At 38.0% G+C, this 17,140-nt stretch overlaps 1 long non-coding RNA gene across 1 annotated transcript in view; it reads left to right on the forward strand.

The window, feature by feature from the left end:
- Window positions 1-17,140, forward strand: part of LOC138150623 (uncharacterized) — a 198,771-nt gene that overhangs the window by 7,978 nt on the left and 173,653 nt on the right. The window lies entirely within an intron of this gene.

Raw genomic sequence — 17,140 nt, forward strand, 5'->3', positions numbered from 1 at the left:
CTCTCCCCCTCTCTCTCTCTCTCTCTCTCTCTCTCTCTCTCTCTCTCTCTCTCTCTCTCTCTTCTTTCACCCTTTCTGTTTATCTCTCTCTCCTTCCCTTCCTCCCTCTCTTTCTTTCTCACATCCCTTCTCTTTTTTGATGCTTCTTCTCACTGCTCTGGGTTGCGTTTGACTAATGAAAAATATAGATTAGCAATGCAATTGTTCATCTTAGAGATTCTGGCTTTAAAACAACATTGAAGCAGAAAGCAAAACAGATACTTAAGAAACAGAGATTGAGCAATAGACTTATCACTTTCATGAGAAAACTAGAGAATGGGAAGAAAGCAAAGGACAGGGGGAGAATGAGAAATCATCTGTTTTGATCTCAGCAACATGAATGGTTTGAGCAATTCTTTGTCTGCCCTATGTGGCTTCTGCTTGGAATGGTACACAGTCTTTGGCTGGGTGTTCTAGATTTAGCTCATTCCAGGGACGATGGCAGCTCATATTCTTGCCCCAGGGCTGTGGATGCTGTCACATTTGGCACAGATGTTGGTGGTTGTGGTGACTACATCCCTCAAAAGGTCCCCAAAAGCCTATTCACTCATCCTGCTGCACTTGCCTCCAGCTCAACATTCTTGGTTCTCCCTCCCTCCCTCTTTCCCTCTCTGTCTCTGTCTCTCTCTCTCTATCTCTCTCTGTTTCTCTCTGTCTCTCTCTGTTTCTCTCTGTCTCTCTCTCTTTCTTACCCTTCTACTCCCACAAGAATGAGAGATGACTAGCTTACCAATTACAGGGTCTCAGTCTATCATAATGGAAGAGTAACTCCTTAGGGGCTAAAGTAGTGAGGCATTTGAAGTTTCTATCTGCCAGCAGATGTTTCTAGCATCCTGTTATACTTGTACGTGAGGAGCATAAATAACCATCATACATATGATGCCATTAAGGATCTACACACACACATATTTTAGTATGTATTTACACATATTCATGGAACACATCCAATATATATGGAATATCTACATGTGTATACACACATTATATATTACATGATAGGAAATAGATTGTTCGTGTAGAAAGAATGAGGAGTGAGAGTCAGGAGGCCAGTCCAGGTAATGCATTTATTTCCTGAGATAAGAAAAGAACCAGAGGAATGCCTGCAATGTGTTAGGCAGATTATCAATGTAGGATTTATGGAGAAAAAGACATGAATTTTACAGGAGGGAGAAAACATGAAGGCGTTGCAACCTGCATCACTGGAGAGAGTCCTCTCACCTATTAAATTATGGTCCACCTAAATGCAAAGTTTATCCTTTATAATCTTCTTGCTACCAGAGGAATACTTTATTAAAAATTAATTCAACTTTGGTTGTTGAAAGGAATATGATGGACAGAATTGATTTTTTCTTTTAGTGTTGGCAGTACATTGCATCAGTGATCTAGAAAACTATTCACTGGGTGGATACCTTCCAAAGTAACAATTACAGAATTTTAGAGGAGGAAGAGACCTCATTTGTCATCTAGTCCAATTCATGCCTGAGCAAGTGGTTATCCAGCTTCAGCTTGAAGACCATTAAAGGGGGTCAGCCCCCTTCTTCCCAGGGTTCCTCATTCTACTTTAGGGTAGGTCTCTTTGTCAAGAAATTTTTCCTGATATTAAACCTAAATGGGAATCTTTGCAACTTCTGTCAGTTGTTCCTGGTTTTGTTCTCTGGAGTCAAGCACAGTAAGTCTAATCTCTCTTCCCCAGAATGGTGATTTAGAAATTTGTAGATAGTTATCATGTCTTCTCCAGACAAATCTACTCTATTCATTCAACTGATCCTCATGGTCTGCATTCAAGGCCTTTCACCATAATGGTTGTTCTCCTCTAGATGCTTTTCAGTTTATCAGTATCCTTCTGAAACTGGGGCCCCTAGAACTTAACCCAGTATTCTGGATGTAGTCTGACCAGTATTGAATGCACCTGATTCCTCAGAGATTTACCTCATGGAATTGCAGCCCATGATTTCAGTAGTACTTTTGTTAAACGTTTATTTATTTATCTGGTCTTTATTAATTTGTTTACTTTTAGTTTACAAGATTCATTACCACAATTCCTTGAGTTTCAAATTTTCTCTCCCTCCCCCCCCCCCCCACCATGGCGGCATATAATCAAGCATAGGATCTGCAAATATTTTCACATTAGGCATTAGTCAGGTTATAATGAAGGATTGTATCAGATGGAATGAACAATGGGAAAGAGGAAACAAAACCAAACAAGAAAAAGAAAAAGAGCTGGTAGTTTGCTTCAGTCTGGGTTCAAACTCAGTTCTTTCTCTGGTTATAAACATCTTTCCCCATCATGAGTCTTTTGGGGTTGACTTATATGACTCTGGATTGTTGAGAAGAGTCCAGTTTATCAAAGTTGGTTGTCACACATACTTTGTGTCTATAATTATGTACAAATTCCTCCTGGCTCTACTCTTCTCACTCAGCATCAGTTTGTATAAGCCTCTCCAGGTAAATATGAAGTCCATCTGCTCCTCGTTTCTTATAGCACAATAGTATTCCATAACATGCATATACCACAACTTGTTCAGCCATTCCCCAATTGATGGGCACTGCCTTAATTTCCAATTCTTTGCTACCACAAGAAGAGCTGCTATAAGTATTTTTGTACACATGGGTCTTTTTCCCACTTCTATGATCTCTTTGGGATACAACCCTAGAAGTGGTATTGCTGGGTCAAAGGGTATGAAATTATTTATAGCCCTTTGGGCATAATTCCAGATTGCTTTCCAGAATGGTTGGATCAGTTCACAACTCCACAAGCAATGCATCAGTGTTCCAATTTGTCCACATCCTCTCCAGCATTTCTCATTTTCCTGTTTTGTCATCTTAGCCAATCTGACTGGTGAGATGTGGTACCTCAGAGGTGTTTTGATTTGCATTTCTCTTAGAGCATTTTTTTCATATGCTTATAGATATCTTTAATATTTTCATATTCTTTGACCATTTATCAATTGGAGAATGACTTGTATTCATATACATTTGACTCACTTCTCTGTATATTTTAGAAATGAGTCATTTATTAGTGACATAGGTTGTAAAATTTCTTTACCAATTTTCCTCTTCCCTCCTAATCCTGGTTACATTGGCTTTGTTAGTACAGAAGCTTTTCAATTTAATGTAATCAAAATTATCCATTTTGCATTTTATAATGCCCTCTAATTCTTCTTTGGTCATAAAGTCTTCCCCTCTCCACAAACCTGACAGGTAAACTATTCCTTGCTTTCCCAGATTACTTACAGTATCAGCATTTATACCTAGATCATGCACCCATTTAGACTTGATTTTGGTATATAGTGTTAGATAATGGTCTATGACCAGTTTCTGCCATACTATATTCCAGTTTTCCCAGCAGGTTTTGTCAAATAGTGAGTTCTTATCCCAAAAACTGGGGTCTTTGGTTTTATCAAACAGTAGATTACTATAGTCATTGACTGCTGAGTCTTGTGTACCCAATCTATTCCATTGATCCACTACTCTATTCCTCAGCCAGTACCAAGTAGTTTTGATGACTGCTGCTTTATGGTACAGATTAAAATCTGGTATGACTAGGCCACCTTCCCTAGCATTTCTTTTCACTAATTCCATTGATATTCTGTACCGTTTGTTCTTCCAAATGAATTTTGTTACTCTTTTTTCTAGCTCTTTAAGGTAGGTTTTTGGTAAACTGATTGGTATGGCACTAAATATATAATTTAATTTAGGTAAAATTGTCATTTTTATTATATTAGCTCAACCCAGCCACAAGAAATTGATGTCTTTCCAATTAGTTAGATGTGACTTTATTTGTGTGAAAAGTGTTTTGTAGTTGTGTTCATATAGGTCTTGGGTTTGTTTTGGCAGGTAGATGCCCAAATATTTTGTAATGTCTACAGTAACTTTAAATGTGATTTCTCTTTCTATCTCTTGATGTTGAATTTCATTAGAAATATACAGGAATGCCGAGAATGTATATGGCTTTATTTTATATCCTGTAACTTTGCCAAATTTATTTATTGTCTCAAGTAGTTTTTTACTTGATTCTCTAGGATTCTGTAAGTATATCATCATATCATCTGCAAAGAGTGATAGCTTGGTCTCTTCTTTGCCTAATTTGATTCCTTTGATTTCTTTTTCTTCTCTAATTGCTACTGCTAACATATTAGGACCAGATTGAATAAGAGGGGCGATAGTGGACATCCCTGATCTTATTGGAAATGCTTCTAGTTTCTCCCCATTACATATAATACTTGCTGATGGCTTTAAATAGATGCTGCCTATTATTTTAAGGAAAGCTCCATTTATTCCTATACTTTCTAGTGTTTTTAATAGGAATGGATGTTGTATTTTGTCAAAAGCCTTTTCTGCATCTATTGAGATAATCATGTAGTTTTTGTGAGTTTTATTGTTGATATGATCAATTATACTGATGGTTTTCCAAATATTAAACCATCCTTGCATTCCTGGAATAAATCCTACCTGATCAAAGTGTATTCTTCTTGTGATAAGTTGCTGTAGTCTTTTTGCTAATATTTTATTTAAAATTTTTGCATCTACATTCATGAGGGAGATTGGTCTATAATTTTCTTTCTCTGTTTTATCTCTTTCTGATTTAGGTATCAGTACCATATTTGTGTTATGAAAAAGAATTTGGTAGGACTCCTTCTTCACTAATTTTCCCAAGTAGTTTGTAGAGTATTAGAGTCAATTGTTCTTTAAATGTTTGATAGAATTCACTAGTAAATCCATCTGGCCCTGGAGATTTTTTCCTAGGGCATTCACTGATGACTTGTTCAATTTCTTTTTCTGAGATGGGGTTATTTAAGTAATTTACTTCCTCTTCAGTTAATCTGGGCAACTTATATTTTTGTAAATATTCATCCACTTGTAGCAGCAAGCACCCCAAGCGTCCTCAGGGTGGCTGCTCACACAGGTTCTTGGATCTGTTTTGTTAAAGGAAAGCAACTCAAAATGGGTTAACAAGCTTACTTTAATCAGTCAGACATATATCGTTTACCTTGTTCAGGAGAAAAGGTCAGCACCCCGAACTTCAAAGTATACAGGCAGAATTATCAAGACAGAAACAGATCAAGTAGACAGATTTCCAAACTGTCCAACCATTACATCCATACCCAGTCAACATCTGGGTTTTTCAAAGCCGGGGGGGGGGGGGGGGGCGGCTGGACAACGGCTTCCCAGAATACAGATCAAATCACAGAACACTTCTGAAAGTGAGCCCCCAAAACAAAGCTACACATCAGGGCTTATATAGCCTTCTCCTGGCTCACAGAATGTAACAACCTTATTGACTCACTGGCCAATCAAGAAGTATCTACTGAAAAACAAGCCTCCCACCCCAGGCTTCAGGTGCACTTTAGCCTAGGGGCAGGGAAGATCTTCCAAATCTGCATTCCTATTACACCACTTAACTAAGATTGTCAAATATAAATGCATACAACTGGGCAAAATAATTCCTAATTACTGTTTTAATTTCCTCTACATTGGTGGTAGGTTCACCCTTTTCAATTTTGATACTCATAATTTGGTTTTCTTCTTTCTTTTTTTATCATATTGACTAAGGATCTATCGATTTTATTGGTTTTTTCATAAAAACAGCTCTTAGTTTTATTTATTAATTCAATAGTTTTCTTAATTTCAATTTTATTAATCTCTCCTTTGGTTTTCAGTATTTCTAATTTAGTATTTAATTGGGGATTTTCAATTTGTTTTTTTTTTCTAGCTTTTTCAATTGCATGCCCAATTCACTGACCTCCCTTTTCTCTAATTTATTCATGTATGCACTCAGGGATGTAAAACTTCCCCTAAGAACTGCTTTTTCTACATCCCACAAATTTTGGTATGTTGTCTCATTGTTGTCATTGTCTTGACATAAGTTACTGATTGTTTCTGTGATTTTTTTGTTTGACCCACTCATTCTTTAGGATTAAATTGTTTAGTTTCCCATTAGGTTTTAGTCTGTCTTTCCATGGCTCTTTATTGCATATGATTTTTATTGCATCATGATCTGAGAATGATGCATTTATTATTTCTGCCTTACTGCACTGAATTGTGAGGTTTTTATGTCCTAGTATATGGTCAATTTTTGTGTATGTGCCATGTACCACTGAGAAGAAGGTATATTCCTTTTTATCCCCATTCAGTTTTCTCCAGAGATATCTCATACCTACCCTCTTTAAAATACTATTCACCTCCTTAACTTCTTTCTTGTTTATTTTGAGGTTGGATTTATCAAGTTCAGAGAGGGGGAGATTAAGGTCCCCCACTAGTATAGTTTTGCTATCCATTTCTTCCTCTAATTCTTTTACCTTCTCCTCTAGGAATTTGGATGCTATACCACTTGGTGCATATATGTTAAGTAATGATATTGCTTTATTCTTGATGGTGCCTTTTAGCAGGATATAGTTTTCTTCCTTATCTCTTTTAATTAGGTCAATTTTTGCTTTTGCTTTATCTGAGATAAGGATTGATACCCCTGCTTTTTTTTTACTTTAGCTGAGGCATGATATATTTTACTCCAGCCTTTTACCCTTACCCTGTGTGTATACTCCTGTTTCAGATATGTTTCCTGTAAACAGCATATTGTAGGATTATGATTTTTAATCCATTCTGCTATCTGCCTCTGTTTTATGGGAGAGTTCATTCCATTCACATTCACAGTTATGATTATTATCTGTTTCTTCCCTTCCATCCTATTCTCTCCCCTGTTAATGCTTATATTTTTTTCTCCCCTTTTCCTTTCCCCTCCTTAATAGTTTTCCTTTTGACCAATGCCTCCCTCAGTAAACCCTTATCAGCCCCCCTCCCTTTTCCTCCCCTTCCCCCTTACTTCTTCCCTCCCTTCTAACCATTCCACCCTTTCATAGCCCTTTCCCCTTCCAACTGCCTGTAGGATATTTTTATACTTAATATAATATGTTATTTCTTTTTCACATCAAGAATGACAGGAACAAATCTCATGCAAAGCTCCTCTCCCTCCCTCTTTCCCCCTATTATGATATGTTTTGCATCTCTTCTCCATAAAGTCCTATGCTTAACTGGTTGTGTTATTCCCTCCTTGCACCAGAACCAATGAGGGAAAAGCTCATATAATAGTCATCTCCCTCTCTTTTTTTCCTCTGCTATATTGTTTTTATGCCTCTTTGTGTAGCATAATTTACCCTTTTGACTTCATTCATTCCTCTTCTTCCATTGCAGTCCCTTTGTAGCCCTTAATAAGATTTTTTTATCATCATTTTGTGCAATTTATACTCATACCCTCTACTTGTGTATAAACAGTTTGCTCTTACTAAATAACAGGGTGTGTGTGTATGTGTTTTCCTTGTTTACCTTTCTATGTCACTCTTGCATCTCGTAATTGGAGGTTGAATTTTCCATTGAGCTCTGGCTTTTTAATCAGGAAGGTCTGGAAATCTGTTATATCATTGAATGACCATCCCTTTGCCTGGAAGAATATGCTCAGTCTCATTGGGTAGGTGATCCTTGGTTGTAACCTGAGCTCTTTTGCCTAGTGGAATATTGTATTCCACTGCCTCTGATCTTTCAGTGTAGAGGCCTCCAAATCCTGTGTGATCCTCACTGTGGTTCCTCAATATTTGAATTGTTTCTTTCTGGCCACTTGAAGTATTTTCTCTTTTACCTGGTAGTTCTTGAGTTTGGCCACAATATTTCGAGGACTTTTCAGTTTGGGATCTCTTTCAGGAGGTGTCTGGTGGATTCTCTTGATTTCTATTTTATCCTCAGGTTCTAGTATCTCAGGGCAGTTTTCCTTAAGGAGCTCTTGGAGGATGTTGTCCAGGCTCATTTTTTCATCATGATTTTCTGGTAGGCCTATGATTCTCAGATTATCTCTCCTGGATCTGTTTTTCAGGTCAGTTATTTTTCCATTGAGATATTTTGCCTCTTTTTCTAATTTTTCATTCTTCTTGTTCTGTTTTACTAATTCTTGGTTCCCCATAGAATTATTTGCTTCAATTTGGTTGATTCTAGTTTTTAGCAAATTATTTTCCTGGGTTAGTTTTTGGAGTTCCTTTTCCATATCACACACTTTTCTTTTTAAGGAGCTGTTTTCTTCATTATAATGTTTTTCTAATTTTGCAATTTTGATTTTAAAAGAATTATTCATTTTGTCTTCTATCTTTCTCATTTAGTTTTCTAAGTTCCTTTTGAGCTCATCTAGGAGAACTTTCTGTGCTTGGGACCCATTCCCTGTTGATGTTTCAGCTGTGGGTGTGGCATCCACATTGTCTCCCTCTGAGTTTGGTTCCTCCCTCTGAAGATGGTAAGACTCCAGAATCTTTGTAGTCTGCTTTTTTCCCATCTTGAGGCAGGGCCCTAGCCATGCCCTTCCTCTAGGGTTCCCAAGCCTTTACTGGTTAGGGTTTTGCCCTGGGGCAATAATTACTATGTTTTTGAGGGGGGGGGGGTTGGAGGTTCACTCTGCCATCCTGGTCCTTGGAGGTCCTGAGAGGGGCTTTTTAAATTTCTGGACTATGCAGTAGTAGTCCTAGGAGTATTTGCTTTCCCTGCCAAGGGCCTTGCGTTTGATTCTTACCTTGCTCTTTTCAGTCCCAGCCCTTTGGCGACAGGACTGTTAGTGTCCCTTGTGGTTGGTAGGAGTACTTGCCCCCCTTTTTGATCAGGCCTCCTCCTGGCCTGCCTCTGCACTCCCAGCAATAGTACTTTCTGCCACCAAAAATCCTAGTGCAGTAATCCCTGAATTGTGTTTTCTTCTCATCAGTAGTTGACTCTTAATGATTCTCTGCTGCCTTTTCCTTCCATTTTCTTCACAATATTTCTACAAGTACAAAGTGCAGATGAGGGCAAAGACAATGGGGTGCAATATAGCATCATAGTTTTAGAGCTAGAAACAACCTTAAACACCACCTAGTCCAGAGAGATTTTGAGGGGTCTGTGAATTTGTCTTTAAAGTTAATTCATTAAATTATTTTCAATAACTGTATTTCAATATAAATAAATCTTTGTAATCCTATGTGTTATATTGTATGCATTTTAAAATATTATTCAGAAAAGCAGGGTCATAGGTTTCATTAGATTGCCTAAGGTATCTGTGACACAATAAATGGTTAATAACCTTTGATCTGATCCAGCCCTTTCATTTTACAGAGTAGATGGAGAAACTCATCAAAGTGAAATGACTTTCCTAAGGTCATAGCAATAGTAAGTGACAGAGGCAGGATTGAATTCCAGGTCCTTTGACCACAAATCCAATTTCATTCTTTTTTGTATTTGGTCAACAACTTGGAGATAAAGTTGGTGGGGAGATTTCTTCCATTCAAACAATCACTATTTACTGTATCTTCAAAATTAGCTCAAAGTCAAAACAAATTATTAGTTAAAATAATTTTCTATAGAAATCAAAACAAAAATTAACAGTTTGTGGATTACTTTGCCTCTTACTTCTTGTAATTAAAATCTGAACTTAGCCAAAAGATTCTACTTATATCATCCATACAGTGTTTGATTAAGAGCTATGCATATTGATAATGTAGTGGGCTACAGAAAAATCCCTTGTGCAATTTTAATCAATTTTGATAATGACTTTGACATTTCATCAACGCTCAGGAGGAAATTGAGTAATTATTTATTTGACTTTAAAAGTCCCAGTATCAGAGTGCCTTCAAGTAAATGCCTTACAGACTAAGATGAGCAGCAAGCTCATGATGCCTAAAAAGATTATAAGTGTCAATATGTAGTTCCTGAGGTTAATTAGTGATATTTCATTTTGCCAGGTGAGACAGAGAACCTTGACAATGGAAAGCCATAAAAGAAAACATCTCCTTAGAATAGCAGTATATTAATGAGCCAGCAGCAGTTGCTTGAAGAGCGAGGTAAGCCTTGCTACTGAAAACCCACCAAATACAGTTTTTAAGCAGGGTTCTTCTGAAATACAATTTGGAGGCCCTCAAAGGTTATTTTTAATAGGACACTCATGTTTTGGGCTGTCCTTTTACTTGGTCTGGAATTCCTACCATTCAGAGTCAATCCCTAGATAAGAAAGTAGTGGATACTTTCTCTAGAAAGTCATTGTTACCTGAGGAAAGGAAGGATATTAGGGGGTTCATCTCCTCTGCATGGGACATTTCATCCCTCTCAGCTTCTTCTTCCTCATCTGTAACATTTGGGTGTTTGGACTAGATCAGGGCTTATCAAACTTTTTCTACTCATGACTCCTTTTCGAGTTTCAGTAGTGTTGGTTGACATTGCATCGCTTGAGGCCATGTGCAGTGCAAAGTGTGCATGTTTTGTGTTCAGAACCAAGGCTGCAGTGAAGTTCATGCAGCATGGGTAAGTGCTGCCGGAAACACCTTGGATTCATTACACATTTGATTTTTAATTAATTTTTGGTTATTGTGTGTTCAGAAACCTTTTACTGTTGCCAGATTTTTCATAATCCCATATGGGGGTGCAACCCACAATTTAAGAAGTGCTGGACTAGATAACCACTTCTAGGTTTAAATCTATGATCCTATGAGTCTCCTGTTAGGATATCAACCTGAATTTAGTAATCAGATTATTTTATTTTCTTCTTGGAAGGTACATCAAGACTACAACTGGCATGAAGAGGGAAGCTCTCTTCTGATTGTCACTCTGTTTAAATTTATTTTTAATTTAAATTATTTAAATTTATTACCTAATCCATATCCTTCTATACCTTACATACTTATCACCAAGTCATTCTCCATCATGCCTCAATGAATTTAGTGCCTGACTCCTGCCTTCATACCAAAGGATTTCAATATATATATTTATTCCCTGAAATATTGCAACTTCCCAGTTCTTCTCTCTACTCAACTCCCATGATCTACTCTGCTGTTCTACCTCAGCTACATAAATGAATGATCATCCACTTGATCTTTCTGTTATCCACAAGTGTTCACTTATTTCAAGATGTCTGAAATTCCTTTATCCTGCCATAAACTGTAATCATTCTGTCTTATCCTATGCCTTACTCCTGAGCTTATTTTTTATCCCAACTGTGACCTCTGGTCCCTACATGCCTCAATCCTTTCCCAGTACATAATCCCCACCCTGTCTATACTCTCCTTCTTTCCCAGTCTCTACCCCTTTGTGAAGTAGTTCAACTTTACACTTTCCTCTGCTATCAAATCCTGTCCTTTCCACTGAAAATACCTTGCCAAACAAACTCCAAACATAAATTACTACCACCAGTTGCCTCCTTTGTTCCTACTCATACACTGCTGAAAAGAACTGGAAGAAATCACAAAACCATACTGAGAGGTATGCATAACAAATGTAAATTTCCCTTCTTTCAGAGTGGTACCTTGGGTTAATCCTACTTTGGAGGCTATAATTAGTTGCTATAACCAGGATAAGTACTACCAAAACATGCCTAGTAACTTCACTACTTGGATAGATTTGTGAACTCATTGATGAGGATTTGTTGTTGTTGTTATTTGTTATGTCATTTCAAGCTCTTCATGACCCCATTTGGGGTTTTATTAGCAGAGATTGGAGTGGTTTGCCATTTCCTCTTCCAGCTCATTTTACAGATGAGGAAAGTGAGGCAAATAGGGTGAAGTAACTCGTCTATGGTTACATAGCTAGTAAGTGTCTGAGGCAAGATTTGAACTCATGAAGATGAGTCTTCCTTATTCCAAGCCCAGTAGTCTATGCACTTTGCTACCTAGATGCCCCAATTGATGAGAGTACTCCCTCAAATGATGCTGGTTGCAATTCATTCATGCCTACCAATCTTGTGTAATTTGTCCATGTCTACTCTCTACTCTTGTCACTGAGGGCCCATCCACCATGTTGGGCCCCTTCCTTAAATCCACTTGAAGATGCCAATGGAAGTCAAGAGCTGTCTGTAAGTTAGCCCTTGATCTTACTATTTGACCATATCCATCATTTTGTGGTCATAAATTTCTCTGGCAACATCCTTTATCCTGCTTTTCCTGCATGATTCTGCATTTGCAATGAGTTTCAGCTTACTCATACTTACCACGTATGTACCTTTCAATTACTTTTTGGGTGACCAACACTTATATTCTTTGGAGATTATAAATAGTAGCTATTTAATGATGTTAGACAAAGTCTTAAAATTAACATTGAAAATAAGACAGGAAAAAATATCAAGAAGAATTATGAAAAAAAGGAAATGAAAAAGACAGGGACTTACTGTACCAGATTTCAAAGTAAAGCAATATATAAATATATAAAGCATTTGATAGTTTGTGATGGACAGAAACTCCCAGTAACCTCTGCTCCACCAGAACTCTCTTTTGTAACAAAGAACAGTTGATCAAAACAAATCAGTGAATTGCCCCTGTCTGACAACATATGCCTCATTTTGTCACTGTCTTCTGTGATGAAAGGTAGGAGGCATGCTTCTTTCTTAAGTCCTCTGAAGCCTTCCTTAGTCATTGAATTGGTCAGAGCGCTAAAATCTTTGAACATTGTTTCCTTTTATTATTATTGAGGTTTTCATGCTGTTTAAAGTGGATTTTGGGAGAACATTACCGATTCCATTTTGTTATCTTTCTTGGCCTCTCAGTGGATTGCTTCTTTGAAGTGTACTGAGGTCTCCTTGGGTACCTCCATTCCCTCTATTACAAAAGAAAACTCACCCCCTTCTCTTTATCCTGTCTAATAAGTCAGTGTAGTAGGAGCTTAGCAAATGCTAATTAACTGACTGACAAAGAAGATGTTTGTTGCTTTGGTCTGAGGTAAGACTGTTCTAAGTACTCATTCTTTCCTTTGTAACAATTTAAGCATCCTCTTTCTCATTTTAAAGACTATTTTTAAAAAGTCCTTCCCCCCATGTAACCTTCCTGATTTTACCCTAAACTACTTTGTAAGTGAAACTCAGGAAGAGTTCTTTCATATCATGTATGTGTATGTGTATGTGTATGTGTATGTGTATGTATGTGTATGTATATGTATATGTGTATGTGTATGTATATGTATGTGTATGTGTTCACTACCTCCTGATGTTGTGTCACACTCTTGAATGGATAAATGAACTGTGGTGTACCTGTCTGTATCCTGTGCTGGCTTATTTGTGCAGTGAGTGGCTAGCAAGGACCCTGAAATTCTTACAAAAATGTCACTTGTTCTGTCTCTGTTAACTTTGCTCTGTCATTTCACCCAGGACTCTTCCCTCTCCTTCATCTCTCATATCTAATCAGTTGCCAGGTCTGGTAGAAAATTTTTCTCACATCTCTCTCAACCCTGCTCTTTTTTCTGACTCACAGGGTTACTACCATAATTCAGGCCCTCGTCACCTCTCAGCTAGACTTTTGAAATACTCTGCTGTTTGAACTCCCTACTTCCAGCTGCTTCTTTAAATCACGGATTTGACCATGTTACTCCTATGTTCAAGAATCTTTGGTGGTTCCCTATTGCTGCTAGTATCAAATATAAGTCCCTCCATTTGGTATCTGCAGTCTTCGATAATCTGGTTATAGGTTATCTTTCTAGACTTATTTCATATTAGCTCCTTTAATGTACTGTCAGGGGTGGAGCACATGTGGCCTTCTAGGTCCTTGGGTATGACCTTTTGACTGAGTCCAAGTTTTACAGAACAAATCCTTTTATTAAGGGCATTTGTTCTGTGAAGTTTGGATTCAGTCAGAGGACTGCCCTTGAGAACTTAGAGAGTCACATATGGCCTGGAGGCCACAAGTTCCCCACCCCTGTACCCTACTGGTACATGAACTATCCTACTAGCTGTTACTTAAATACAGCATTTCTCTGGTTCCCTGCCTTCTCACAAGTTGTTTCCAGTTCTTGGAGTGAGCTTCCTCATTTCTACCTCTTAAAATTCATGGTTAACTCAGCTTCCATATCCTTTATGAAACTTTTCATCCTCTCTCCAGTGGTTAGTACTTTCTTCTCAAATTATCTTGCATTTACTCATGTATTACCTCCTCTAGACTCATCCCCCACAACCCCAACATGCATTGACACTGTCAGGTTGGGTTCTATAGAAGTGGTTTGCACTATTTTCAGAATTCTAGGGTTAACCTTGTAGATGTCTACCCTCCCTCTCTGTAGCTCATGAGTCCCCACCATACTTCTCCTAAACATATGGCCAATAGATTCATTTCCTTAGAAAAGGAATTTATTCAAATGGGATTGCAAGAGGAATAGTTACAAAACATTTCTCACTCCTCCCCATAAGTGGAGTGCATTCTCTCACAAATACCTACAGAAGTCCAGGGGGAGAAGCATGGGCATAAACTTAAAGTACAATAGTAGTGAAGCACAGATCTAGGAAATGCAGATAGCCAAGGCAACTTAATTCTGGAACTTCAAGGACCTCAGTGTTCTTTCATTCTTTGTGGGATCCTCATGCAGTTTGCTGAGGGCCAGGCTGATCATCCTCCTGCTCAGCTGGACTGGCTCTTCATAAGATTTTGCATCTCTTTAGGTGGGAAGCTTAGCTGAGCTTGCTCCTCTTGGATGCAGAATCTTGGTGGGTAAGCCAGTCTTCAGCTATGATGGGAGACAGTGAGGCTGATGACTTTGTGCCACTCTGCCTCACTTAAATCACATGCTCGTGTCAAGATGTCACCCTGTGATGTCATTGATCCTCTTTGAAAACAGAGTATGAGCAATGAAAGGATGGGTTAAATGTGTTGCTTGGCTACTTAGCTGGCTTCTCACAGGACTCAGCTGCTTCGAGGCTACACTGGGCTGATTTCTCCAGCATTAGACCCTTCTGAGGTTGCCTGTGTGCTGAACAGATCAATCTGGTAGACTCCCTGAGCTCTTTAATGTTGCTTCAGTCTTTCACCACCTTCAGCTGCTTACTATGGGGATGCTACTGAATTCTTTTCAGCTAAAGGGCTACTATATTGTTTCAGCTAGGGCAAGATCTCAAGATTAGCAGAAGGCTCTTTCTTTGAATCCCTCAGAGTATAAACTCTGAGGTTTGCCACTTGTTTGCAGGAATTTGGAGAGGTCGAACCTCTCCAGTTGGACAGACCTTCCTGGTTCTGAGCCAGTTCCCTACATCAGGGACTGTTCCTTGACTTACTGTGATCAGTCCTGATTCAGCCAGTTATACTTCCTGGGCTCCTTTTGGGGTCTTCTACAGATTTTTCGCTAGAGACAAAGGTATGAATGGAGGTGTACCCTACAGGCAAATTCATTGTGGTTTTTTGGGGCATTATCATGAACATTGAAGCTATTTAAGCCTCACATTTCTTTTTTAAAAAAAATATTTATTTAGTTAAATATTTCCCAACTATATGTAAACATTTTAACATTAATTTTAAAAAATTGAGTTCCAATTTCTCTCTCCCTCCTTCAGAAGGCAAACAATTTGATATTCATTATACATGTGAAGTAAGATCTCTTTCACAGAGTGGGATGCTTCTCTTTAAATTAAAAAGCCTTCTACTTTATTTCAATGTCTCTTTCTTTTCATCCCTCAGGAATTTCTACTTTATTCAAGTCTCACCTGATCACACTATTGCATTTATCTGTCCCAAGGCTCTGTATTTAGATCTCTTTTCCTTTACCTCTTGTATTGTTTTCCTTGGTGATCTCTTTGGCTCCAATGGGTCCAATTACCATCTCTATGCTAATGATTCCCTTATCTACTTATTCAACCTTACCTCTAATGTCACATCTCCAACTGCCTATTAAAAATCTTGAATTGGATATCCTATAGGCACCTTGAATTCAGCTTGACCAAAACTGAACCTATTCCCTTTCTACCATAAGCCCTCCATTCTTCCTACTTTTCTTTTTTTTAATTTGTTTATTTTTAGTTTTCAACATTCATTTCCACAAGATTTTGAGTTACAAATTTTCTCCCCATCTTTCCCTTACCTCCTACCCCCAAATAGCAAGCCTACTGAATACCACTTCCCCCAGTCTTCATTCTCTTATATCCTTCCCCATCCCCCCTTTAGCTTTCTAGTAGGGAAAGATGGATTTCTATACCCCAGTGCCTGTGTATCTTATTTCCCAGTTGCATGTAAAAAACATTTTTTAAAAACATTTGTTTTTAAAACTTTGATTTCCAGATTCTCTCCCTTTTTCCCTACTCACCCACCCCCACTGGGAAGATAAGCAATTCAATATAGATTGTACATGTGTAGTTACACAAAACATTTCCATAGTAGATATATTGTAAAAGACTAACTATATTTCTCTCCATCCTATGCTGCCCCCCCACTCTATTTTCTACTTTGACCCTATCCTTTTTCAAAAGTGTGTTCTTCTAACTACCTTCTCCCCCAATCTGCCTTCCCTTCTATCATCCCCCCACTTATCCCCTTCCCCCCTACTTTCCTGTAGGGTAAGATACCCAATTGAGTGTGTATGTTATTCCCTCTTTAAACCAAATTCAATGAGAATATGGCTGACTCATTCCCTTTCATCTTCCTGCCCTTCCCCTCCATTGTAACCGTTTTGTCTTGCCTCTTTTATATGAGATAACTTACCCTATATCTTCCTATCTCCTTCTCTCATTATATTCCTCTCTCACCTCTTAATTTTATTTTTTAGATATCATCCCTTCCTATTCAACTGATGCTGTGCCCTCTGTCTACGTATATGTATACACACACTCACATATGTATTTATATATACATACACCCTCTTATATAAACATACATATGTATACATACATATATATACACACACACACACACACATATATTCCCTTCAACTCTCCTCATACTGAGAAAAGTCTCATGAGTTATTGTTTTTCCACGTAGGAATGTAAATAGTTCAACTTGAATAAGTTCCTTATGATTTCTTTTTCCTATTTAACCTCTCATGCTTCTTTTGCTTCTTGTATTTGAAAGTCAAATTTTCTGTTCAGCTCTGATTTTTTCATCAAGCATGCTTGAAAGTCTTCTGTTTCATTGAATGACCATATTTTCCCCTGAAGCATTATACTCAGTTTTTCTCGGTAGGTGATTCTAAGTTTTAATCCTAGCTCCTTTGACTTCTGAAATATCATATTCTAAGCCCTTTGATCCCTTACTGTAGAAGCTGCTAGATCTTGTGTTATCCTGATTGTGTTGCCACAATTTTCAAATTATTTCTTCCTGGCTGCTTGTAACATTTTCTCCTTGACCTGGGAATTCTGGAATTTGGCTATAAT

Source organism: Petaurus breviceps, unplaced genomic scaffold, assembly GCF_028583685.1.
Source record: "Petaurus breviceps papuanus isolate PSGF00001 unplaced genomic scaffold, PetGlider_PUasm1.0 90881, whole genome shotgun sequence".
Classification (NCBI taxonomy): Eukaryota; Metazoa; Chordata; class Mammalia; order Diprotodontia; family Petauridae; genus Petaurus; species Petaurus breviceps.